Source organism: Ranitomeya variabilis, chromosome 6 (genome assembly GCF_051348905.1).
Source record: "Ranitomeya variabilis isolate aRanVar5 chromosome 6, aRanVar5.hap1, whole genome shotgun sequence".
Taxonomy (NCBI): Eukaryota; Metazoa; Chordata; class Amphibia; order Anura; family Dendrobatidae; genus Ranitomeya; species Ranitomeya variabilis.
Genome location: NC_135237.1, coordinates 132,923,635 through 132,949,689, shown reverse-complemented (window position 1 = coordinate 132,949,689; position 26,055 = coordinate 132,923,635). Strand labels below are relative to the sequence as shown.

The following is a 26,055-nucleotide window of genomic DNA, read 5'->3' as shown; positions in this document are numbered from 1 at the left end:
AGGGGTGGGCAATTCATTTTTTTGAGGGGCCACATGAGAGACAATGACTGTTGTGGAGGTCTGAACCAATATGCTGAAATTAATTCAGTTAAATATTAATAATAATGTATTAATTATAATATTTCTTATATTAATATTAATTCTATCGCTTAATATTGAGCAGAATTGAGTATGCTGACATCCCCTATGTACCATATGAGCCCCCATACAGTTCACCTATATGCCATGAGCCCTTACATAGCCCCTTGTATACAGTGGGAGCCCTGACATAACCCCCTATATACCGTAAGAGCTCATACACAGCCCTCTACATACAGTATAGGCCCACACATAGCCCCTTTGTATACAATATGAGCCCCCAAATAGCCCCCTGTAAACAGTGGGAGCCCTCACATAGCCCCCTATATACTGTAAGAGCCCACACACAGCCCTCTACATACTGTATAAGTCTCTACATAGCCTATTTGTATACAATATGAGCCCCCACATAGCCCTCTATATACAATGAGAGCACCCATATAGCCTCTCTATATACAGTATAAGACCCCAACATAACCTCCTGCTTACAGTATGAGCTGTTATGATCCTTAGTGGTTGAGGATCACAAATTACTCCAGCTAAGTAACATACATAGGACAAGCTCTTGGGAGGTGGCAAACTGGACTGACCGCAAATCTGAACCTATCCAAACACACTAGAAGTAGCCGGTGAACGTGCCTAAAAAATCCTAGACGTCTCGAGCCAGCCTGAGGAACTAACTACCCCTAGAGAGAAAGAAAGACCTCTCTTGCCTCCAGAGAAATAATCCCCAAAGAAATAGAAGCCCCCAACATATAATAACGGTGAGGTAAGAGGAAGGCACATACACAGGGGTGAAAACAGATTTAGCAAATGAGGCCCACTAATACTAGATAGCACAAAATAGTAAAGGGGTCTGTGCGGTCAGTAAAAAACCCTTACAAAATATCCACACTGAGATTACAAGAACCCCCGCACCAACTAACGGTGTGGGGGAGAGAAACTCAGTCCCCTAGAGCAACCAGCAAGCGAGGAAATCACATTTTAGCGAGCTGGACTAAAAACATAATAAATGCTGATAATCAAAAAATGATCAAACAAAAACTTAGCTTGTCTTGGAGAGACTGGGAACAAGGTAGTCACAAGGAATCTGAAGAGCACTGAATACATTGAGAGCAGGCAAGGAACTGAGTATCCAGGTGAACTAAATAGGAAACCAACCAAGGATAACGAACCAGCAGATGCTGCCAACCTGCAGAAAGACAACACTACACAGTACCGCTTGTGACCACTAGAGGGAGCCCAAAAACAGAGTTCACAACAATGAGCCCCACATAGCCTCTCTATACCTAATATGAGTCTGCAGCCCCTACATAGCCTCATATATACAGTATGAACCTCCACATAGCCCTCTGTAAACAGTGAGAGCACCCACATAGAATCTGTATATACATAATGCGACTCCCACATTAACCCTACATATACAATATGAACCCTGTAGCCTTCTGTATACAATTTGAGCCCTCACATAGCCTCCTATGTACAACATGAGCCTTCATATAGCCTCCCATATACAGTATATATCCCATATACATGTATTAACATAATCCCTTCTGCTTATTCAGTCATACTCGCTGATTGGTCGAAGTAAGAGCTCACAGCTACATCCTCCATCAATGTGCTCACCACTGTCTGTATCCTAAGGATGTGGATAGCAATGACAGAGGCCGGTGTCGGCACGTGAGTGCATGGCTGTGAGAATTCTTTGGTGTCGGTGCTAGGAGTAGAAGGCATGTGACATCAAGTATGCAATTTGCATAGATGCAGTCACATGCCGACTAGACATGCGTGGCCTCTCTCAATGCAAGTTTATTGAGCCAAGTCAGACATGTCTAGTCGGACAACATACTTGTGGTTACATGACAATCCCGCTCTGAGCACCTTCAAAGGAGAATTCTCACAGCGCACAATACATATACTGCGAGGATTCCCAAGTCTGCAGTCACATTGAGTCATATTGAGTGACTGCAGGATTGTACCCCATGACCAGACAGTGAAATTAACGTTAGGAAGTTGAGAAAAATGAGTGCTCTGAATGTATAAGACAATCTGTCAGACTCTTTGTGTTTAGCAAGGGAAATGCTGAAAATGAGGGACTGTAAACATCTTGGAGGTTTGGCACCTATTCATCTACAACTGGTATACTATACATATAATTTCTGATACCAAGAAGAATGCATGTGCTGACCATTTCACCACTCTAATACTACATCTATAGAAAAAATGTAATGCGTTAATATATTGGCAATCCTTCCTAAATATTGACTAATGAAATACATTTTAAACCATTAAATGTGTGTAATCCAATTTCTAAATGAAATTATTCTTTAAGAATTCAAGCCATGTTTTTTAGCCATGTGACCAATTCTAAATGTTTGATCTTCTTAAATGTATTCACAGACGTACATTAAACAAGATCAAGAATCTTTTATGAAAAAGAACTAAACCATGGTGGAACAAGGTTTTCCTAGAAAACTACATAATCTAATAATTGATACCCAGTGGCTTGATTGTACAGGTAACATCATTTACCATTGATGATGCTGAATTCGTTTAAGAATGGGAAACCATATGTAATGGTGCATCTAAGAAATTCATGGACTTACTAATTAAACTGAACTTGAAAACTATTGCTGAGATTGATGGAACATTAGAGTCCACATATTCCTTAGCTAAAATAGAACTCTCTAATGATCGATTTCAGCAGATCAATACCCAAATGGACAGGTCTATAGACTTATGAGTTAAAAACATCCAAGGGGTCCAAGCAAAAAAATTTACGATAGATCAAAGAGACTTCCGTTTTACTAATGTATATAGGTGGATGAAACAATCACCCCAGGGAATACCAAGGGATCATACCACTTCATTAATTTTTACATATGTCAGACGCCTCCTCAATCTCCATGTCCAACAGTCTTACTCCAAAATTAAAAAGGAACCTGCATTTCCTACCTCATAAACACAATTATGGATTGTCACCAGAGGGCAATAGAAACAGCCTAAATGTAATTAACCGGAGTTCTCATTCTTTATTAATGACAGAAATTTTAGTATTAAGTAAAGATCTTATGTTTAGTCCAGTGGCCAAATTCGTTAAGTTCACTGCAGTAAAAGATTTACATTTATTTGCCCAGTCTTTCATATTTAAAAGATATTTTCATGATGAGACATCACTAAAATTGTTCACAACAGAGGCGGAACAGGAGGCTTTAGCCACTTTGTAATGTCTGGTACAATAACATAATACCCAGTGGGGAGGTAAGATCCCACAATTTATTAGGCCCAAACCCAAAAAATGTCCCTCTGTCCTCATGCTGATCTTTTTGTCCAACTCGTCAGCCGAGAGATTGAAAAATTCCCTGCTTCCCCACGTTGAATAATTTGAAATGGGATGAAAAGCAGGGATTAAAAAATCTACAAACTCTAACACATATGGTCTTTAAACCAGTGGACAAGAGGGGGAACATAGTAGCGTGGCCAAAAATTATGTATGAGACGGAGACATTTAGGCAACTAAAGACCATAAAATGTTATCTCAAACTAACATATAATCCTCTCTCTAAATTCCAGGCTGAGCTTTCCTCTATTTCACAAACAGCGATATCATCACTAAGGAATTACAAACTGCACTTCTTGCGTGTTAACTCACTATCCCCACACTGTGTCTGTTATGAAAGATATGCAAGAACATTACAACACCGGCAGGGAGGCCAATTATCTCCGGTCAGGGTATCTACCTCGAAAAGGTAAATAAATGTATTGATGCTGAACTACAACCGAGCTGCTACCGTTATACATTAAAGAGATTGGATGCTTCCTAAGAAATGCCTACATATAGATGATGGCGCATACATGGTAACTTGTGATGTAGAGTCCTTCTACACCAATATCCAGCATACGGGTGGTACACAGGCAGCCCAATTGTTTCTAAAAATTTCATCACACTCTACTATGTTTACCAACATTTTCATCCAGCTATTGCATTTCACTCTTTTTCACATTTTTTTTCTGTTTAAGGGGTCTTTCTACCTGCAGCTCCAAGATATGACCATAAGAGCCTCTATTCCAGCAGCGTATGCCAATCTTTTCTTGGGGCTGTGGGAGAGGGACCTTTTCCTGTTGTATCTGAATGCATCAATGAACAGCATCCCGTTTTAGATGCGATACATTGATGACACATCCATGATCCGGCAGGATTCCATTGAATCATTCCACTTTTTCATGTCGTCTTTGAATCAAAATCCGTATAATATCCAACTCACCTACCACTGGGACAAGAACTCCACTGAGTTCATAGATGTCTTGATGAATAGAAATGCCAATAATTGCCTACAAACTGATCTCTATTTGAAGACTACGTTGGTTAATGCTTTGCTACACACATCTTCTTCACATCCATCAGTGATAATTAGATCCGTAAGAACATGTCAATTTCTCTGTATTTGAAGGATCTGCTCGGATGTCAATGACTTCCTACGACAAGCCCTTGACCTCAAACACAGATTCCGTGATAGGGGCTATAGTCACCGCCCTGGTAAAAAGGCCTATTACAGAGCCCAACACACATCACACCATCAATTACTGTATGAAACTAAACTATGTCCATCTAACAACCAAGTAAGATTCATCATATACTACCATGGCCAAACAAATTTGATTTGCAAAATCTACAATATTTTTAGCCTATTCTTTTGGCCGATCCCATTCTGTCCAAATATCTAGGTGAAATACCAAACATCACGTTTCAAAGATCTCGCAAGTTATGTAATAGTCTAGACAAAAGCCACTATATTCATGAACCTACTACTTTTCTTGATTAGTCCAAACTAACATTGGGCTTTAAACCGTGTGGCAAATGTGTTGCATACCCAAACATTATCCAGGCTCAAACTTGTAATAAAGCAGACTGGTCTAGAGTGTACATCATTATACATGCATTATCACACCACCTGTCCTTGCCCAATGGTGTATGTTGGCCTCACCACATGACAATTAAAAGTAAGGATGCGTAAACACATTAATGGTATTTTGGCTGCGAGAGAAGTGACAGATCTGTCTAATCTCAAAACGATCCCCATGGATTTTAAAAACCACTACAACTGTGATGCCACACAACTAAGAAAAAGGGGTATCGATATGGTGCTATCACACATGAAGAGTGGCAATATTAGCATTCAATTAGCCAAACTCGAGACAAAATGATTTGGACTCTCAATACTGTATGTCCCGAGGGTTTCAATGTGAATCTTAGTTTAGTTTCATTTTTGTAAACCATTTATTGTTTAATTAGTTGGTTACTTTGATTATATCATTTTACTTATTTCTTTTTTGTGTCGCAGCATCTAGCTATACTCAGGAATCCATGGTACCACTGTGAAGAATTTGAACTTCCAGGAGATTGGATATGCTTTATTCTTCACATTTTTATGCAATTGTACCCCATATTACACTCTCTTTTATTATGCTTTGGTACATATGTAGTGTATTTCTTATTGAGGCTCATATAATTATAACACACTTGTGCTTTGTAGTACATCTACCCTCATACTGCAATTTGTTTATCCACTAATAATAGTTACACATGTGCCCTAATGTGTAAAGTCTACATCTTGCATATGTATGGGGTTTACACCTTATGCAAATTCTCCCACATACATTTTTTATATATTTTTCATCATTTACACTTTCTTCCCTCACTTATTTTCCCTTAGTCACCTTTTTATACCAGTTACTCCATCACTTTGGTTCTGCTCATCACATTTACACATACATTGATGCACGTACCCTTTAGTATTGAATGCCATACCTATGTGCTTCAGCGCAGATGATGCATGCGTCACCAGTGGCCTGGCTTTCTCCCAGTACCTGCATTTTTATATGGGCTTGTGATGTGGGCTCATGTGGTCTCCATGTGGCCTGATGCAGTTTGTCACATGTCACATGTACCAGCTGACTTTCAGGCTTCCCCTGATGATGGATGATCATCATGTAACTGGTGTGTTCCTATTGGCTGCAGCCTCCTTTTATGTCCCACATTCCCAGTCTCACGCCACCTCCTGATGTTGGTGTATTTTGAAACGCGCATCGGGGTGGGCACCACATGCATTACTTGGATTGCACTGTTATAGTATCTGCAGTTTTTATTCATGTTGTGTTTTCTATTTCCCCACATATTGTGAACGTTATTAACAGTGTTCTATTCACATGGTCCCCAATAGACGGAATTATGCCCTTAAAAAGGGAGTTACTTTGTGGATTACATTGATGAGATACTTATCCTACATGTGGGGGATATTTACGCTGTTATAGTCTCAGACTTATCATACATATCCTGAACACTGAGGTTCTGACATACAGTATGCTCTCACATTATTGTTATGTTTTGACTGCAGTTTAGCATATATTTAGATGCATACTCATTCGTGTGACAATTTTGTGTTTTTTCATATACTTACCTTATGTGAGTTCTAACCTGATGTTGTGTCCATTTATAATTATTTTTACACACGTGCTTTTATCATATTTGTATATACAGCTCTGGCAAAAATTAAAGAGACCACTGCAAAATGTTCAGGTATATTTTTGAGTAAAATGTAAATTGTCTTTTCATTCTATAAACTTCTGATAACATGTCTCAGAATTTCCAAGCACTAATTTTGTATTTTTTCTGACAAAGAAAAATGGTCAAAATTAAAAAAAAAAGAAAAAAAAGGGCTTTCAGACCTCAAATAACGCAAAGAAAATAAGTTTGTAATTATTTAGAAACAACAATACTAATGTTTTAACTCAGGTAGAGTTCAGAAATCAATACTTTGTGGAATAACCATAATGTTTAATCACAGCTTTCATACGTCTTGGCATGCTTTCCACCAGTCTTTTCACACTGCTTCGGGGGCAAAAAATTAAGAAGTGCTTCTTTGTTTGATGGCTTGTGACTATCCATCATCCACTTGATTACATTCCAGAGGTTTTCAATGGGGTTCAGGTCTGGCGATTGGGCTGCCCATGATAGGGTTTTGATATGGTGGTCTCTTAATTTTTGCCAGAGCTGTATTATTGTGATGTGTGCACCTGTCTTCTGCAGTGCCAGCATTATACCAAGCATGTACAGTATTTAGTAAAGGTTTTTTATCCTGATTATTATGGCAAGATCTATGACTAAACACTTTGGTTCTTCACTATTGGTAATTTAAACATACATTAATGTATATAATTTCTCCTGCCAAAGATAATATAGGGTATTTGAAATGGCACGCCTACTGGAAGTCTGGCATACTACTGCACAAGCATTACAGAATAGAGCTCTAGATGGTGCCAAAAGGGATGTGCCTACACATGGAGGTGGCAGTGTTACAAGTCATGACTCTGAGCCAAGCTGTGATCTAGTGTGACTAAAGAAAATATACAGAGAATGTCTTGCCAATGTTTTCTACTTTTTTTTCCACAGTGTGGTTTATGTCTTCAAACCAGTCAGTAATATGAAACAGGCACGTGAATGCTTAATGCCACTTAATTTAATAAGTTAGATTGGTCATAAAATCATTCTACTGAAATGTAGTATTATTTCTATCAAATCAATGTTGGCATCTCTAAAAACGTTTGTTATGGGAACAGAGCTATATTGATGAGATGACACACTGAGAACCTTACATGATACTGTGTATTTATGGTGAAGCTTCTCTAAAAGAAAAAAGTTGAAAGACAAAGATAACAGCCAGTATGGTTCCTTCTTCCTGTGCCCTCTTTTACTAAACTTGCTGCCACATTTATAACAATACATTCCGTTATTACTATAAATGAGAGAAACCAACTTTATGTTTTGGGTCAAAATCCTTTATTAGCTATGATGATACGTATGTTGTCATATTATTTACTAACCGTTTATTGGATATCTGTTAAGAAATGCAGAATTCGAATCTGGACTCCTAGCAAGTCTGCTCTGAGAAAACCCAGGAAAGTGAGATGTACCTCTTAACTTTTCTAAGGGCAAATGGGTGCCTGACTGATAACTCCCTCTCTTCTTAAATTCTCTAGCCAACTAGCCAAGTTCCCTAGCCATTCTAGAAAACCTTGCACAGAACAAGCATAATTGACTGTACATTGTACTCTAATCACTTTCTCACACAGGTGAATGGGAGAAAACTTGCAGTACCATTTATGACCACTATACAATGTATGAAGCTGTGTCATTTCTGGTTCCTTTTCATTTGCTGATCAACAGGGAGGTGGGTGGGGGTTGCTGGTAAGTAGACCACCACATGGATGTGATATTGTTGACCAATCCTAAAGTTTCTATTCCTCCTCTTGGTGGTCCTGTCATTTTTGTTTGCTATTTGTTGACTCTTTAGAAAGTTTTCTATGATGAGAGCTGGACATGCAGTAGACTTCAGAGGTTATCTATATAAGAAAAATATGTGACCACTTGTTATACAACAACTAGAATTTCAAAATCGAGGTCCTACCTGTAGAGCTAATTTCTGGTAAAACCTTCAGTGCTATGCTGATCTCTGATAAATTGTGCAGTAATTCATCAGTAATTCTCAGTAAACAGTAGACCTTTCAGATGCCATTGTGGCTATTGACCACAAACATCCCATGGGCTCTATAATCTCCACTTGTCTCTCTCAGTGCCAGTTAAAGGGGTTCTCCGCTATTATGCAGGTTAGCTTAAAGGAGTTATCCGGGACTATTTAATTCTTTTATTATGGGCCTAAAAACAAACAGGCAGGTAGTTGCTGCCTTCCTGCCTGCTGTGCCCGGTATCTGCCACAGACTGCTCCTGTCAGTGATTCAGTAGCTTCCACTGAAGTCTCTTTTTCAGATCAGCAGCTTTTCTCCTGCTCTACTCTGTCGAGGGGGCGTTACTGCCAGTCTCATGCTGATTGACAGCCAGCTCCTCACTGCCTAAATGCAGTGAACCGGCTGTCAATCAGGATGATGTCGGCAGTCAAGCCCACTAGATAGAGCAGTTCAGAAGAGGAAGAGCTTTTGACATTAAACAGCTGAATCGCAGGCAGGAGAGATCAGTGACCGCTGTGTGCTGGTGATGGGTAAAATAGGCAAGTAGTTAGCAAATACCTGTTTTTTAGTTTTAGGCCCACAGTACAAAAAATAGTCCTGAAAAATCCTTTTAATGTGATAAAAACAAACACATTTACCTCCCAGACGGTGCTGCTACCCTTTCCCCAATTGGTTGCAGCCTTCACATTCTACAGGATGAAAATCAGGCCTGCAATAAATTACTGATTTTCAAGGCTTGTTCATGCCAGTAAACTATCGATCCCTTGAATATGTAATGACACATATCTAATAGTGAAAAACCATTGTTGAGACAAAATCCATCAGTTTTGCCATTTCTAGGATCTCTAAAGTTGGGAGACCATTTCTCGAAACAGACTTCAAGCAACGTGGGGTCAGTGGAATATTTACATTAATTAGGTGAGGTTAACTAACTCATTATACTCATCTTGTACCTCTCCATCCCAGATGGTTTACTATCAATTATTTGCGTGAGATCTACCTCAACTCCTGTTCTCATTTCACTGTTAACAATGTGTTGCTTTTGTAATGCTTCTGACATATATTTACTTTTTGTTCTTTCCTAATCTTTGCACTCACTGGTACACTACGTTTTGCTTCTGATCTCTTTGTTACTTGGAATGCTAGTATCTTTTTACATTAGATGTAATGGCCTCTTGGCACATTTTTTGTACAATTGTTTATTATTTTATGTTATTTTGCAATCTTTGAAAAAGATTAAAGAAACCTTAAAAACTTGAAAAATTCAAAGAGTGAGTGACTGTTTCTTGCTAGACGATGACCTACTCAGTGATTATGAACATGTACACTGATTTTTTCCAATGCAATTCAAAATGCTCCATCATTAAACAACTCTAACCAAATGCACACATTCACTATAAAGTACTTACGGGTTTAGAAAAAAAAGTGGATTAGCTGCATTTATTTTGACCTGCTGATTGATCAAAGCTTTCACACCCTTAAACTGTCATAAACCATTTTGGAAAGTTACATTTTTGCACAACCTGAAGCTGCACAAAAATGTTGCATCTTTTGGTGTTTTAATGCCAGTTTGAAGCAGACCCTTCAAAATGGGAAGAGCTGGGGAAGATTTAGAGTGGAATGAGGTATGACTATTCCCTCTCATCAAGTTGAACAAAAGTGCTTCCAATTGTTATGCCAGAAATGCTACTCCAGTTTCTGAATGGAGAAGCAGTTGAAGTGAAATGCACACCACTAAGAACATGTGCCAAATTCATTAAGTGGCGTGTGCCTCTAAATGAATTTGGGGCATCGTATTCCAGCAAGCCCTTCATTAAGACTAATGTATTCAATGGCAGTCTTAATGAATTGGCTGTATAATGTTTTCAATGGTTTAGCTTAGGGGGTTGTCCAAGATAAATCCAAAAGCTGGAAATCCGAGTTATAATATGTAAAATAATGTAATAACGTATGTTAGGGGTTGAGTTCCCGCCGCTGCACAGGGGGAATCTCGAGCCATGTCTCCTGCGGTCTCCCATTCTGCATCAGCCGCAGTGGAGCCTGCTCAGTGGAGACGTCGGTCCCAGCGTCTCGCTCAGCCTGATACTGTGCAAAGGGTTACTGGTGCCTTTCCAGGATCTGCTTTTGCAGCCAGCACTGGTCAGCGGCGAGCAGGCTTTTCTGGGACTAAGTCCTGATTTGAACACACTGAGCATGCCCACGGGAGGACCTCTCATTGGAGGTCGGAGGTCCTGTAGCTGCTCCAATTGGACCACTAGGAAGGTCCTTGTCTGCTGCAGCTATATAAGGTTCACATGGGCGCACGGCCATGCGCTAGTATCAACCTATGTTATGAGGTTTGCTACTTGGTGGTCATGTCTGCATGTGGTCAGGGTTGGCTGAAATAAGCCCTTAGAATACCGGCACCCCCAGTGAGGAGTTTTGTATGCTTGGATTCAGGGCCCGGCTGAAATAAGCCCCTAGAATGCCGGCACCTCCGGTGAGGAGTTGTTTGTGTGCTATGCTGTCTGCATGACCACTCTTTGTTTTGCTCAGTTAGGTAGCTGTGATCCTCTGTGAGGTTAACAGGGCACAGCGTTTTCATATCTTTGCGATTCTGGGAAGTTAACGGAGTTCGCTTATACCTCCATATAGTGCCACCAATTACTTTGCAGCAGATATCTCTGCACGGTGGACCACAGGCTGCGAACGCACCTTGTTGTTTCCTTCCTATACTCGGTGCATTCCGCTAGCCCTAACAACGTAAGCTCACCTTTCTGTCTGGGCAAATGCAACCCCACTTGTTCTCTGCTTACACAACTGCATGAGTCTGTATACCCCATGTGTCGTCTGCAACCAATCACTAGCCTCAGTGGTGTCAACTCTTTACGGCTGAAGCTATTGATTGGCTATGACATTTGAAGCCAGTACAGAGAGTAGGTGGAAAACAAGGCTCCGAAACGTTTGGGAGTAAAAGGTGTATATATGATATTTCATTATTTTATATGTATTGCTACTAGTGATCAGCTTTTGGATTTTTTTTGACAAGTTACTAATGTGCTTATCCTACTTATCTTGCCGACTTCAGACTTCTTAACAATGCAGTGTTTTACAGTACCAATAAAGAGAATATTAATAAATTCTCATTCACATTCTGCCTATTCTTTCCTTGCACATTTGAAGCATTTTATCAAATCTGTAGCATGTTTAGTCTTTTTTTTCACTGTTTTTGCAACATTTTTCACACATTCAAATGAGTGGGAAAAAAAGCAACTAAAACGTATAAAAAAAGTGCAAAAATGTGTAAGCGTGTTAAAGATGTGTGTATTTTATGCAACATTTTCTCTGCTAAAACTCTGATTTTTGCTTCAAAATAATCTGCTGAAAATTCTCACCGTGTGCATATAGCCTTAAAGAAAACGAATGCAAAGTTAGTGCAGAAAATATCTACGATGTTATCAAATGTAGTGCACGCCATAGACAAACTGGTTCATCCAGGTGCATAATTGCTTAATGGTAAAACACTTACCGTAATATGTATTTTATGTGTGATGAAGTGCCAGTTTATCACTCTATCAATCTTAAGAAAATTTTTTTAAAGTTAATTAAGTTCTATAAAACAGAGAGACCTGATTTGTAAAATTATTCCCACTACATTTGCTAGAATAGCTAGTTTTTAAGTTTAACAAATATTTTTTCCAACTAATGCATATAATTCCCTTGACCTATATCCAGGAAAGGGAATAATAAGAGTTAGAAGCTTTCATGGAAGTTGCTGCAGACCTGCCAATCCATTACACTATTCTCCTTAATGACCTGTAAAGAAGCCAGAGAAATATCCTCTCGCCCTTGAAAGCAAAGCTCAGGCATCTGCATCATAAAAACATTCACTTCACATGAAGCGACTTTGTATGAGTATGAGGCAATCATAGGGTGATGAGAATGAAATATTTTTAAGCCATAGTATTCATTTAATTTTTAAGTATTATAAAAAAAGACTCATTAGATCTTCTTCAAAATATTGTTTAGACTTGCTTCATTCACTCTATTTGCAAGAATGCAACATGAATTTTATTTTTCACACACTTTTTTTATAGCTTTTTCATTCATGCATTCTTTATGCATTTTTTTGTATTGCTGGGAATAATAGAAAAGCAAACTTGTACCACCCAGTCTAATGAATGGGAAAAAAAAACCCCAAAAAACAACAAAAATGGGCAAAAATGCACTTTTTTATGTAGTTTTCTTTCTGCCAAGTGACACATTTGTGATACAGAAATGATTTGCAGTAAATACTTAACGTGGACAATAATAGAAGAGCAAATTTAGCTGTGGCGAACACTACTGTATACTAGGGTTGGCTGTGGGGACATTATACTTGGGGCTGACTGTGAGGGACATTACACTTAGAGCTGGCTGTTGGGGACATTATAATGTGGGCTGGCTGTGCGGAACATTTTACTCTGGGAAACATACTGGGGTTGGCTGTGGCGAACTTTACAGTATACTGTGAGCTGGCTGTGAGGGACATTATACTTGGGCTGTGGGTGCATCATATTATATAGGGGGCTCTGGGGACATTATACATGGGCTGTGGAGGCATTATACTATATATTGGGGGCTGTGGTGGATTTCATGCTGTGTGGGGTTCTGTGCAGGACATTATACTGTATAAAGGGCTGTTGGGACCATTGCACTATAATACTGTATGGGGTACTGTAAGGGCCATCACACTACATATGGGGGTGCTGTGATGGTGACCATACTATATATTGGGGGCTTTTCTGGACATCATACTACATGTGGAACTGTGGTGGACATAATAGTGTATAATGGAGGGCTGTTGTGGATATCATACTGTATTGTCAGCTATGGTAATCATCATACCATGTAGGGGACAGTGGGAGAAGGGGATACAGTCAGGAGAGGGCAGCATGGTGAGCAGTATGACTCATAGTGGGGGGCATAGAACTGATATGGAGATAGGTCAGCGTGAAATGGTGGAACAGTATTTAGAGAGGCTACCATGGCAGGGCATATATAGGCCGTGGTTCATAAGGGGGGATGGTGGGGATGTTATAGCTGATAATGAGGTACAGTGTGGTATAGTCTGACAGTGTAGCAGTTGTGACTCATTAGGGCAGAGAGGGGGGAGGCCATATACCATCGGAGACTTATTTAGTTCATAGTATGGACAGATATTTTTATGTAGAGGGGATTTTAATAACACTCTTATTTTTAAGGGAACCGTATGGATAAATGCTGCAGAAGACCAGAAAAGAGGCCAGTCTGCAGAGACTAGATGTGGATATGAAAAGTCATCAAAAGTCATCATGAAGTCTGGACAAGATCAAGACGAAATAAATGAACAGCTCCAATCAGAGAAGATGTCCTCTATTAGGTACCTGGTTGTAAATATTTAATTGTGATCCCACCTTCATCTAGTTAGTACTGTATGGTCCGCAGTCTGATAACAACTCCTAGCATTACCTTACCTATGTTAAGGACATACTGGGAGTTGTAGGTTCATGTGATACAAGAGTATATGGGGCTGACTTTACATTACAATGATTGCTGCACTAAGCTTGGTGATGTAGTCATGTACTTATGGTGGTTCTGGTAATGCATTGATGTATTGATGATGGTTCTGGTGGTGTATTCATGTAATGATGATGGTAGTGGTGAAATTATTTACTGACATGGTTTTCATTATGTGTTCCTGTACTTAATGTGGTTCTGGTGATGCATTTATGTATTGATGGTGGTTCTGGTGCCATAATTATGCACAGATAGTTGTTCTTGTGATGTATTCATGTAGTGATGGTGGTTCTAGTGCCCTATATATTTACTGATTATGGTGTTGGTGCCATATTGATCTACTATTTATCGCTCTGGTGTTTTATTCATGTAATAATGATGATTTTAGTTTCATATTCATGTAATGATGATGGTTCTGGTGATGATTACAGCACCAGAACAACCATCACTACATGAATTTCACAAGAACCACCATCACTGCAGGAATACAACACCAGAACCACCACAAATACATGAATACATTACCAGAGCCACCAGCAGTTTTGTTGCTAACTCTACTTGTCACATGATGGATGCAAAAATCATTATACCCTCCCCTTTTTCTATAATAAGGGCCTGTTTAGTTTCCATTAGGCAATCCAACAATTGCTGGACAATTTAATTGAAACTAAATGGTCCCTTATTATAAGCAATATTAGTTTCCATGACTATACTTGTGACTGATATTTAAAATATAGGATGTCACGAATGAATATCAGTATTTGCACTTTGCATTGTGTAAATGGTCCACAAAAAATGAATGATTCTGTTTATAACATTGAAATTGATCTTGGTGTTGAGTTTCACCACTAAAGTAGTTTTTTTCTTACTTTTGCTGATGTTTTTTGGTGAAAAAGATAAAAATTTTAGTGGAAGTGATCATCATAGCTTGTTACCGGACCCATCAGAGGGGGAGGGGGGTTCATTAGGGTCCTGTCATCTTAGTTTCTGACCCATTACTTTGCTTGGTGGCTGAATAATAATGCTCCCTATTTTGTATCCCACCTTCTACTAATGGCTCTGTTGTGACCTCCATCCATTAACAATATCCGCCATTGTGTCCATATGCACTAATCATGTATGGCATTGTAGAGAGCATATCCAGTATGAGGATAAACTTGAAAGTTAAGTGGGTGGCCACCATAGCAGTTGAATGGTCTGCCGTTATTAGCGGTACGCCACTCTATATAACCTGTTCATATACAGCACTTAGAGTTACGTCACAGCAGTACAATATACAAGGTGTAGTATGCAGTCTAAAGCAGTTGTCAGGGCTGTAGCCCAACAAAAAGTAACAGGTTATGGCAAAATATAAAGTAAATTCATAACTACAGTGTCTTCTCCTACTAGTTAATTGGAGTTGTGCTACTTACAACTAGGGTTGAGCGACCTTTAGTTTTTTAGGGTCGAGTCGGGTTTTGTGAAACCCGACTGTCTTAAAAGTCGAGTCGAGTGAAATCGGCCGACCACCGTGAAATGTCGGGTTTCGGCCGAAACACGAAACCCAATGAAGAAATATATATTTTTTTTCTCTCTCTCTCTCTCTCTCCCCTCCGTCCCAGCACAGAAAATTTCGTATTGCACATTCCAAATCCCTACTGCGCACAAGCGATAACATGACGATAGGCGTTCACTCCCCTAAGACCTATGTCATCACTCTGCCCACGCTCATTCATTGGCTGAAAAAATGGCGCTAAACGCGTCATACGAAACGCGACTTTAGCGCCAAGATCGCGTACCGCATGGCCGACCCCGCACAGGGATCGGGTCGGGTTTCATGAGACGCCGACTTTGCCAAAAGTCGGCGACTTATGAAAATGAACGACCCGTTTCGCTCAACCCTACTTACAACTATTTGTCTCATCATCATATTCTCTGCTTCTGTCTTCATTTTATCTGCTGTATTACCTCCAAACTTACTATCTACTCACACGTTTGGTGCATTCTAACCCCATGAGTCCCTCTCTCCTTCCCTCGCCTGTTTACAGCTCACATACACTACTCATTTCTTATAACACCTTAAACCACTGTACAAAGTCAAACTGTCTCATAAATCACTGAACCATCTATTTACTATCCTCTCTCTATTCTACTGCTAGCAGCAAGTGACTTCACACAAGCCTCGGTTTACCCACTTTTACTGATTCAGTAATTTACATTTTGTTACATGTCACAAAAAACCCTGCAAATCTAATTGATATTCTTTGTATGTTTTCTTCTGTATGCTTTAACTGTGTGCACTGTATCTCTTTGTCAGTGTGCAAGAAATATGACCAACACAAGAAGAAATATATACAAGTATGCGGCCTCCACACAAACACAAACTAATTCACTAAACACCACTAGCATGTATTACTTTATCAGACATTTTAAAATACGGTAGTTAAAAAAAATATGGCGCAAGTAACCAATAAAATGTCACGGCGGACGAAAAAAGGAAGTGCTACAGAGTGTATTTCTAATAGCAGGATACAATATATATGATATACAAATTCCAAAGAAGGTCAATCAGTACACTTTAATAATACCAATAACAGCGTATTGTCCATAAATAACTTGGAGTGGGTAGGTAGTATAGTCAATGGATTGTCACATAATTATAACTGTCCCTGTTGAACACTACTCAATCCTACCTAACCAAAGAGGTTGGCAACAGCTACTTAGTGAAAAACTATATCAGCTGGTTCAACTGATGGCCTTTAAAAAGGTGTCTCATTACCAAGGTGGAACACAAGAAACATCTTGTGATGGATAAAACCAGTGAGCTGTCTCAAGAGCTTTGCAACCTTGTTGTTGCAAAATATACTGATGGCATTAGTTACAGAAGAATTTCTAAACTACTGAAGTTTCCAGGCAGAATCTTTGAGGCTATAATCTAGAAGTGGAAAGAACATTATTTCACCATAAACCTGCCATGATGAGGTGCTCCCCTCGCGATTTCAGACAGAAGAATAAAAAGAATTATCAGAAGAGTTGTCCAAGAGCAAAGAACCACCCGTGTAGAGCTACAGAAAGACTTAGGCCATGTTCACAGTTTGCGGGTGACCTCTGCGGGTTCTCCCGCAGCGGATTTGATAAATCTGCAGGGCAAAACCGCTGCGGTTATCCCTGCAGATTTATCGCGGTTTGTTCCGCGGTTTCCGCTGCGGGTTTCCGCCTATACTATTGATGCTGCATATGCAGCAATATGCAGCATCAATAGTAATGTTAAAATAAAAAGTTTATATACTCACCCTCTGACGTCTCGATCTCCTCGGCGCTGCACCCGGCGGTCCGGTTCCAAAGATGATGTGCGAGAAGGACCCTTCGTGACGTCACGGTCATGTGACCGCGACATCACGGTCATGTGACCGCGACGTCACCGCAGGTCCTGTTCGCACAGCAACTCTGACCGGCCGGCCGCGTGCAGCGCTGAGAGGTGAGTATAACATGATTTTTTATTTTAATTCTTTTTTTATCCCAAATATGGTTCCCAGGGCCTGGAGGAGAGTCTCCTCTCCTCCACCCCGGGTACCACCCGCACATTATCCGCTTACTTCCCGCAACATGGGCACAGCCCCATGCGGGAAATAAGCGGTTCAATGCATTTCTATGGGTGCAGAATCGCAGCGATTCTGCACAAAGAAGTGACATGCTGCGGGTTGTAAACCGCTGCGTGTCTGCGCGGTTTTTCCCGCAGCATGTGCACAGCGGTTTGCGGTTTCCATAGGGTTTACATGTAAATGTAAACGCAATGGAAACTGCTGCGGACCCGCAGCTGCAGAAACGCTGCGGGTCCACGGTAAGACCCGCAAAGTTTGAACATGGCCTTAGAATCAGCAGGTACAATTGTATAAACAATATGTACAGTATAAGTAATGCACTCAACCTCCATGGCCTGTATGCATGCTTACCACAGAAGAGTACATTGCTGAACAAACATGTTCATGAGAATTTAAAGTTTGATCAGCAATATTTAGATAAGCCTGTTAAATACACTATGTTCCAAATTATTATGCAAATTACATTTTTATCGGATTTTCCTAAATGGTTGGTGCAAATGACAGTCAGTCTAATAAAAGTAATCACCCATTAGAGTATACATCGAATTTTATTGAAAAAAACTCCCAATGATAACAGTATAATCTCCAAAATGAATAAAAACTCAAAATGCACTGTTCCAAATTATTAGGCACAGTGGAATTTCTAAACATTTGATATGTTTTAAAGAACTGAAAATACTCATTTGTGGAATTTGCAGCATTAGGAGGTCACATTCACTGAACAAAAAAGCTCTTTAAGGCCAAAACATCGTAACAGACCAAGTTACATGTTAACATAGGAACCCTTCTTTGATATCACCTTCACAATTCTTGCATTCATTGAACTTGTGAGTTTTTGGAGAGTTTCTGCTTGTATTTCTTTGCATGAAGTTGGAATAGCCTCCCAGAGCTGCTGTTTTGATGTGAACTGCCTCCCACCCTCATAGATCTTTTGCTTTATGATACTCCAAAGGTTATCCATAGGGTTGAGTTCAGGGGAAGATGGTGGCCACACCACGAGTTTGTCTCCTTTTATGCCCATAGCAGCCAATGACTCAGAGGTTTTCTTTGCAGCATGAGATGGTGCATTGTCAGCATGAAGATGATTTTGCTCCTGAAGGCACGTTTCTGCTTTTTAGACCATGGAAGAAAGTTGTCAGTCAGAAACTCTATATACTTTGCAGAGGTCATTTTCACACCTTCAGGAACCTTAAAGGACTCCACCAGCTGTTTCTCCATGATTCCAGCCCAAAACATGACTCCTCCACCTCCTTGCTGATGTTGTAGCCTTGTTGGGACATGGTGGCCATCCACCAACCATCCACTACTCCATCCATCTGGACCATCCATGGTTGCTCAACACTTATAAGTAAACAAGACTGTTTGGAAATTAGTCTTCATGTATGTGTGGGCCCAATACAACCATTTCTGCTTGTGAACACTGTTTAAGGGTGGCCGAATAGTAGGTTTATGCATCACAGCAAGCCTTTGAAGGAGCCTACATCTTGAGGTTCGAGGGACTCCAGAGGCACCAGCAGCTTCAAATATCTGTTTGCTGCTTTGTAATGGCTTTTTAGCAGCCACTCTCTTAATCCGATGAACTTGCCTGGCAGAAATCTTCCTCATTATGCCTTTATCAGCACAAACACTTTTGTGCTCAGATACAGCCACAAATCTCTTAACAGTACGATGATCACGCTTAAGTTTTCGGGAAATTTCTAATGTTTTCATCCCTTCACCAAGGCATTGCACTATTTGATGATTTTCAGGAGCAGAGAGATCCTTTTTCTTTCCCATGTCACTTGAAAACTGTGACCTGCTTAATAATGTGGAACATCATTTTTAAGTAGTTTTCCTTTAATTAGAATCACCTGGAAAACCAATTATCACATGTGTTTAAGATTGATTTCAATGATCCATTGAGCCCTGAGACACAATACCATCCACGAGTTTATTTGAAAAACAAAACAATTAAATCTTTATGACACTTAAATCCAATTTGCATAATAATTTGGAACACAGTGTATAGGGAGAATATAATCTGGTTCGATGAGACCAAATTTTAACTTTTGGGATGCCATAATGCACGCCAAGTTTGCAGGTGGGAATATCATGGTGTGGGCTGTTTTTCAGCATATGGCACTGGCAAACATCATGTAATTGAAGATATAACCAATACATTTCTCATCCACAATAAATTGATCCCTTCATCAGCTAATATATATATACACACACCAATAGAGAAAAAAAAAATGAAGGAGTGAAATCTTAAATAATAATCGTAAAACATATATTTTATTACAAAATTTAAGACAAATGCATAATACAATATTATTTGATGAGATACTACATATCAGGGTATCAAACCACAACAAAGCTGGAAACAGGTATCACCAGCACATAAAGAAATGTATAGACATGGATATAATAGCCCATATGCCTGGTACAGATCTAATACCTGTATTGTAACTGAATGTAAGAATCTCTACACTTATTGAGCAAATGATTATCACAAGTTTACTTCTCCATCAATGTAGTGTATAATATATGTAACATGATCCAATACACATCTTGCTCAGTATAGAGATAAGATGATCCTCAGTTATAATACTACCAACAGGACCACCATGAATAACCCGTAATTACCTGCAGTCTTGTTGGAGCAGGAGAAGATAATCTGGTCAGAACACATCTCGATGCACGTTTCACCGCTACCGCAGTTTCGTCAAGAGCTTTGTTGTGGTTTGGTACCCTGATATGTAGTATCTCATTAAATAATATTGTATTATGTGTTTGTCATAAATTTTGTAATAAAATATGTTTTGCAATAATTATTTAAGATTTCACTCCTTAATTTTTTTCTCTATTGGTGTGTGATCATGTAAATGAAGGAAGGATGGATGGATAAATGTTCTGAAACATTCTTGATAAAAATTTGCTGCTATCAATCAGGATGATGAGGATGAAATGAGGGTGAATATTTCAGCAATACAATGATCCCAAACACACAACCAAGGAAACTCTAAATTAATTTCAGAGAACGAAAATAAAGCTGCTAGAATGGCCCAGCCAATCAGTTGACCTGAATCCTATGGAAAATTTATGGAAGGAACTAAAGCTCAGAGTTCATCGAAGGAGCCAACATAACTTTCAGGATTTTAAGAGAGTTTGAATGGCCAAAATGACACTTGAGGAATGCAAATTACTAGTTTCTCGATACAGGAGACATCTTGAAACTGTCACTGAAGCGCCCCCACACCGCCGCAGGGCCGAGGGGTACCCGGAGCCGGGCCTCTAGGTCTCAGTCCTGGGGTTGTCACGGTGGCTAGACCCGGTCCGTGGCCATGTCTGTCAGTGGGGGACGTCCGGTGCAATAAGTGGTGTTGTAACGGTGCAGTTGTGGGGTGCAGGTCGCGGTAAATAACGAGGACACCAGGTTGCAGTCTCTTTACCTCTTTACTGGAGATCTCTGAGTCCTCAGTCCAGAATACGGTTCACCAGGCTGCGCAAGTCCGGCCGGTCCAATGGCACTTCCAGAGTTCTCTTCACAGGTGGAAATCGGTGCCTTCCTTCTTAGCGCTATGTGTTGTAGTCCTCCCCTGCTGTGCTTACGGAAAGTACCCCACAACTGTTGTCTGTTTCTTAAGTTCCCTCACAACTCGATTAAATGATGTTCTTCTAATCGTCCGTCCCTTCCTGATGTTACAGTTGGAACGGCACCCGTTTGTCGGATAGGCCTGGAGTTCTTCCGGGACCCTAGAGACGCCCCTCTCCCGCAATTGCCTCCCAAGACTTCATAGATGATATGTGTTAGACAGCCCGCCTTAAACTGACTGTCCTGCCGCTGTTTAGAGTATTGCTTGAAGCTGAATGTTATAATACTCCCTCGGCGTTCCGGCCACCGGTAATGCGCCTCAGTAGGGTGTTGCTCCGGTCTTACAGCACGACCCCTACTGGAATTCTCCTATTGCTTGATCTCGTTTCTCACTCAGCACAATCTATCTCGCTTCTAGTCCTTTCTTAGGGCACCGCCGCTATTCTGAGCAGGCACGGTCCCGTTACGTTCTTTCCAATGCCAAGCCCCTGCCAGGATCCCACCCCTGGCAGAGACCCTACTGTCTCTTCCTCCACAACATCCTCTGCCACTGAGTGTTGCTTCGTCCAATCCAGTCAGCTTTCTGATCTAACTTCCTGCCTGACCCCCAGTTTACCCACTATGGTGGGGAGTGGCCTAATGAATAGAACCCTTAGCTCCCCCCGGAGGCCCTGCTGTGAAACATATTGGTGTCTGTGATACCTGATCAGATGAACTCCTTCAGTGCCATCGGACGCACCATGGCTCCCCATAGTGGCGGAGCCACAGTACTGCAACGACCAGGACTCTGGGGCGCTGCACTCCCCCCTGGTTAAACACAGTACTCCGGGACTGGGAAGAAAACAACAATACAGGTTAGCAAAAAGACATACAATTTTGTTGAGTGCAAACAATAAGTATACTTGAACAGGCTTCCCTTTATGGGAGGTGAGGACACTTTAACGTTACAAACATAATTAAATATCATAGCAACAGGCTACAATTAACTCTCATTACCCAACCGGGTATTCTACTAAGTGCAATTAAATGAACAATAATTTAACATTGCCTTCAAGGAACATACACTCCTAGCTCGCTAAAGGCCTTCCCATAATCACATTACAGGGCAAGTTAACTTTTCATTCTCCTACTTTGAACCTGCAGGACCGCCTGTCCCTATGGCACCAGACCTACTGCCTCTCCTTTCTTTTACAGGACCGCCCCGTTCAGCCAGGGCCTACTGCCTTTCTCTACTATACATGGTATAGACATAACATTCCTTTCAATTAGAGAACATGGAGCCGGCTCTACTTGGCTCCTATTAGGACTCACTCACTAACCCCTACGGGTTCACTTTCTGTCCTTAGTAACACATTATTAACTTTCTATGGGGACTCAGGGTTTACCTTCTATCCTCACCTTCATTATTACTTTCTTACTTTCACTTAAGCAGAACTCTAAATCTGCCCCTACGGGCTTTCTGCATCTTTCTTTTTCAAAGAACATTATCTAGGTTTCACATTTTAAACAAATTGAACACACATAACTTTCCTATATGCAAAACAGTTACATTTCTTCCAGAGCATCATCATCAGTATTTCTTTACATTTAACTAGTTAAAACACATACAACTTTTCTCATTCCAACATTACCATGGCATTACTGTTCTTAAAACAGTATCTCTCGTAAGTACGCTGTTGGACATCCCCTTTAAAAGAGGATCAAGTCTTTCTGAGGTAGCTCGTCTTCTCAGCCTACCAGTCTTTGTTCAGCAAAGGTTCCAGAACGGTATCTTCGCAAAGAGTCTTTAAATAAAACCAGTAGGAAGCGCCTTTAATAAGGTGCAAACTATTTACAAGAAAGTTTGGATCATGCACTGTTCATGATTTCTCAGTTTGTAAAACTTGTGCAAACTTGTAGAAAAACAAACAATAAGGATCCCGGGTCAACTAAGGGATCCATAAAAAGTTAACCCTGGACGGGTTTAGCAGCAAACAGTAAACAAACAGTTAAAAGGAGAACTATTTACATTTTCAAAAGAAACAGTAAAACCTTACTGTGGTGAAGCGGAAGGTGGTCTCCTATCCGGCCTCACCAGGCCAACAGATCGCACTGGTGAGCCAGGACGCCGTTCCGGTCCCAGCAGTGATAAAATCCCTCGCCGGGAGGCCCTTCTTACTGGCAGGTGCACACGTTCCTCCGGGGCACAGCGAGGTCGGGCTTCTTGTGGTTCCGCGGGGCCAGGCTCCGCTGCTTTTCCCTTGGGATCACCTTCTTCCGGTGCTTCAGCAGCAGCCTGGAGGGCGATGCACCGCTGAACACCTCGCGCCACCCAGCCAGCTTCTCCCGTAGCCCTCCTCCATCGGGTGTACGTCACCGCATCACCTGGCTCCAGGTCGCGGAGAAACCTTCCGCTGCAGGGCTCCACTTCTTCCCGTTCCACGTGGATTTGCAGCGGCTCCCCAATCTCCTGGATGACCCCGCGTCCATATTGGGGGTTAAAGGAGACCACTACACCCCAGTGGGACAAGGGGGGCTCCGCAACAGTGAGCAAGTCTACCTGGGGTACCGGTTGTGGCCGGGCTCGCCATGCAGCCATCATGTGCCGCAGGTGTTCGGCTTCAGGCAGGAGCTTCAAGCCTGGTGTCAGCGGCGCACTTCCAGCCGCGACCGGGTTGAGAGGATCAAGGGACACTGGAGACAAGCAGACCTCCGTGGGCCGGCCCAGCCGAGCAGTCACTCGAGCATCGGCCTCCAGGCGAGCAGCGATCCGCCGGGCCTCGGCTGCGGCAACGCACTCTTCCGACGGCGGCCTGGGGGGTCGGCCCATCGTTGGCTCCGTGAGGGTCAGCTCCCGCAGCGGCGGCGTATCCTGAGCCACACCGGGCTGTCCAGCCTCTCTCGGAGTTCGACCATCCCCATGCGGTGCTTCTGGTGTCGCCATCTTTATCTCCTCTCCAATGTCTTCTTCCCGCGGTCTCTTTCGTGGGCGGCCCCGTCCCCATGGTTTCCACCCTCTGACCAGGATCAGGAGGCGGACCTCGGCTGTTGACGGGCACGTCCTCAGGACACAGAAATACTTAGACTGGGCGGCCATTGCTGTTCGCGCTCTCCAGCTTGCCTACGCCCCCTTCACGCCCCTCTTCTCTTCCTGCGCTCTCCTCAGCGCTACAATGGCGGTGGATTTTGGCGGCAAATGGCACAACACACAGTCCTCTTAATAAAGTACAGTCCAAGCACAACAAATCACAGTCTCTAGGCACACATGACCTGATTCTTCAGGCTTAAGTAGATCCTGTTCGTGACGCCAAAATTTGAAGCGCCCCCACACCGCCGCAGGGCCGAGGGGTACCCGGAGCCGGGCCTCTAGGTCTCAGTCCTGGGGTTGTCACGGTGGCTAGACCCGGTCCGTGGCCATGTCTGTCAGTGGGGGACGTCCGGTGCAATAAGTGGTGTTGTAACGGTGCAGTTGTGGGGTGCAGGTCGCGGTAAATAACGAGGACACCAGGTTGCAGTCTCTTTACCTCTTTACTGGAGATCTCAGTCCAGAATACGGTTCACCAGGCTGCGCAAGTCCGGCCGGTCCAATGGCACTTCCAGAGTTCTCTTCACAGGTGGAAATCGGTGCCTTCCTTCTTAGCGCTATGTGTTGTAGTCCTCCCCTGCTGTGCTTACGGAAAGTACCCCACAACTGTTGTGTCTGTTTCTTAAGTTCCCTCACAACTCGATTAAATGATGTTCTTCTAATCGTCCGTCCCTTCCTGATGTTACAGTTGGAACGGCACCCGTTTGTCGGATAGGCCTGGAGTTCTTCCGGGACCCTAGAGACGCCCCTCTCCCGCAATTGCCTCCCAAGACTTCATAGGTGATATGTGTTAGACAGCCCGCCTTAAACTGACTGTCCTGCCGCTGTTTAGAGTATTGCTTGAAGCTGAATGTTATAATACTCCCTCGGCGTTCCGGCCACCGGTAATGCGCCTCAGTAGGGTGTTGCTCCGGTCTTACAGCACGACCCCTACTGGAATTCTCCTATTGCTTGATCTCGTTTCTCACTCAGCACAATCTATCTCGCTTCTAGTCCTTTCTTAGGGCACCGCCGCTATTCTGAGCAGGCACGGTCCCGTTACGTTCTTTCCAATGCCAAGCCTCTGCCAGGATCCCACCCCTGGCAGAGACCCTACTGTCTCTTCCTCCACAACACCCTCTGCCACTGAGTGTTGCTTCGTCCAATCCAGTCAGCTTTCTGATCTAACTTCCTGCCTGACCCCCAGTTTACCCACTATGGTGGGGAGTGGCCTAATGAATAGAACCCTTAGCTCCCCCCGGAGGCCCTGCTGTGAAACATATTGGTGTCTGTGATACCTGATCAGATGAACTCCTTCAGTGCCATCGGACGCACCATGGCTCCCCATAGTGGCGGAGCCACAGTACTGCAACGACCAGGACTCTGGGGCGCTGCAGTCACCACCAATAGAGGCTTTTATATGAAGTACTAGATGGTGGCCCGATTCTAACACATTGGGTATTCTAGTATATGCATGTCCACGTAGTATATTGTCCAGCCACGTAGTTTATTGCCCAGTCATGTAGTATATTGCCCAGCCACGTAGTATTTAGTATTTTGCCCAGCGACGTAGTATATTGCCCAGCGACGTAGTATGTTGCCCAGCGACGTAGTATATTGCTCAGCGCCGTAGTATATTGCCCAGTTACATAGTATATTGCCCAGCGACATAGTATACAGCACAGAGCCACGTAGTATATTGGCCAGTCACGTAGTATATTGCCCAGCCACGTTTGTCA

General features: G+C 42.0%; 1 protein-coding gene and 1 long non-coding RNA gene across 2 annotated transcripts in view; one reads left to right on the top strand and one right to left on the bottom strand.

Annotated features, from left to right (window-relative positions):
• LOC143781991 (collagen alpha-6(VI) chain-like) overlaps positions 1-26,055 on the bottom strand; it is a 251,975-nt gene that overhangs the window by 208,977 nt on the left and 16,943 nt on the right. The window lies entirely within an intron of this gene.
• LOC143783506 (uncharacterized) lies at positions 2,479-6,115 on the top strand. Its single transcript, XR_013217219.1, has 3 exons — positions 2,479-2,596; positions 3,652-3,827; positions 5,421-6,115. It is a non-coding gene; the product is annotated as an uncharacterized LOC143783506 (long non-coding RNA).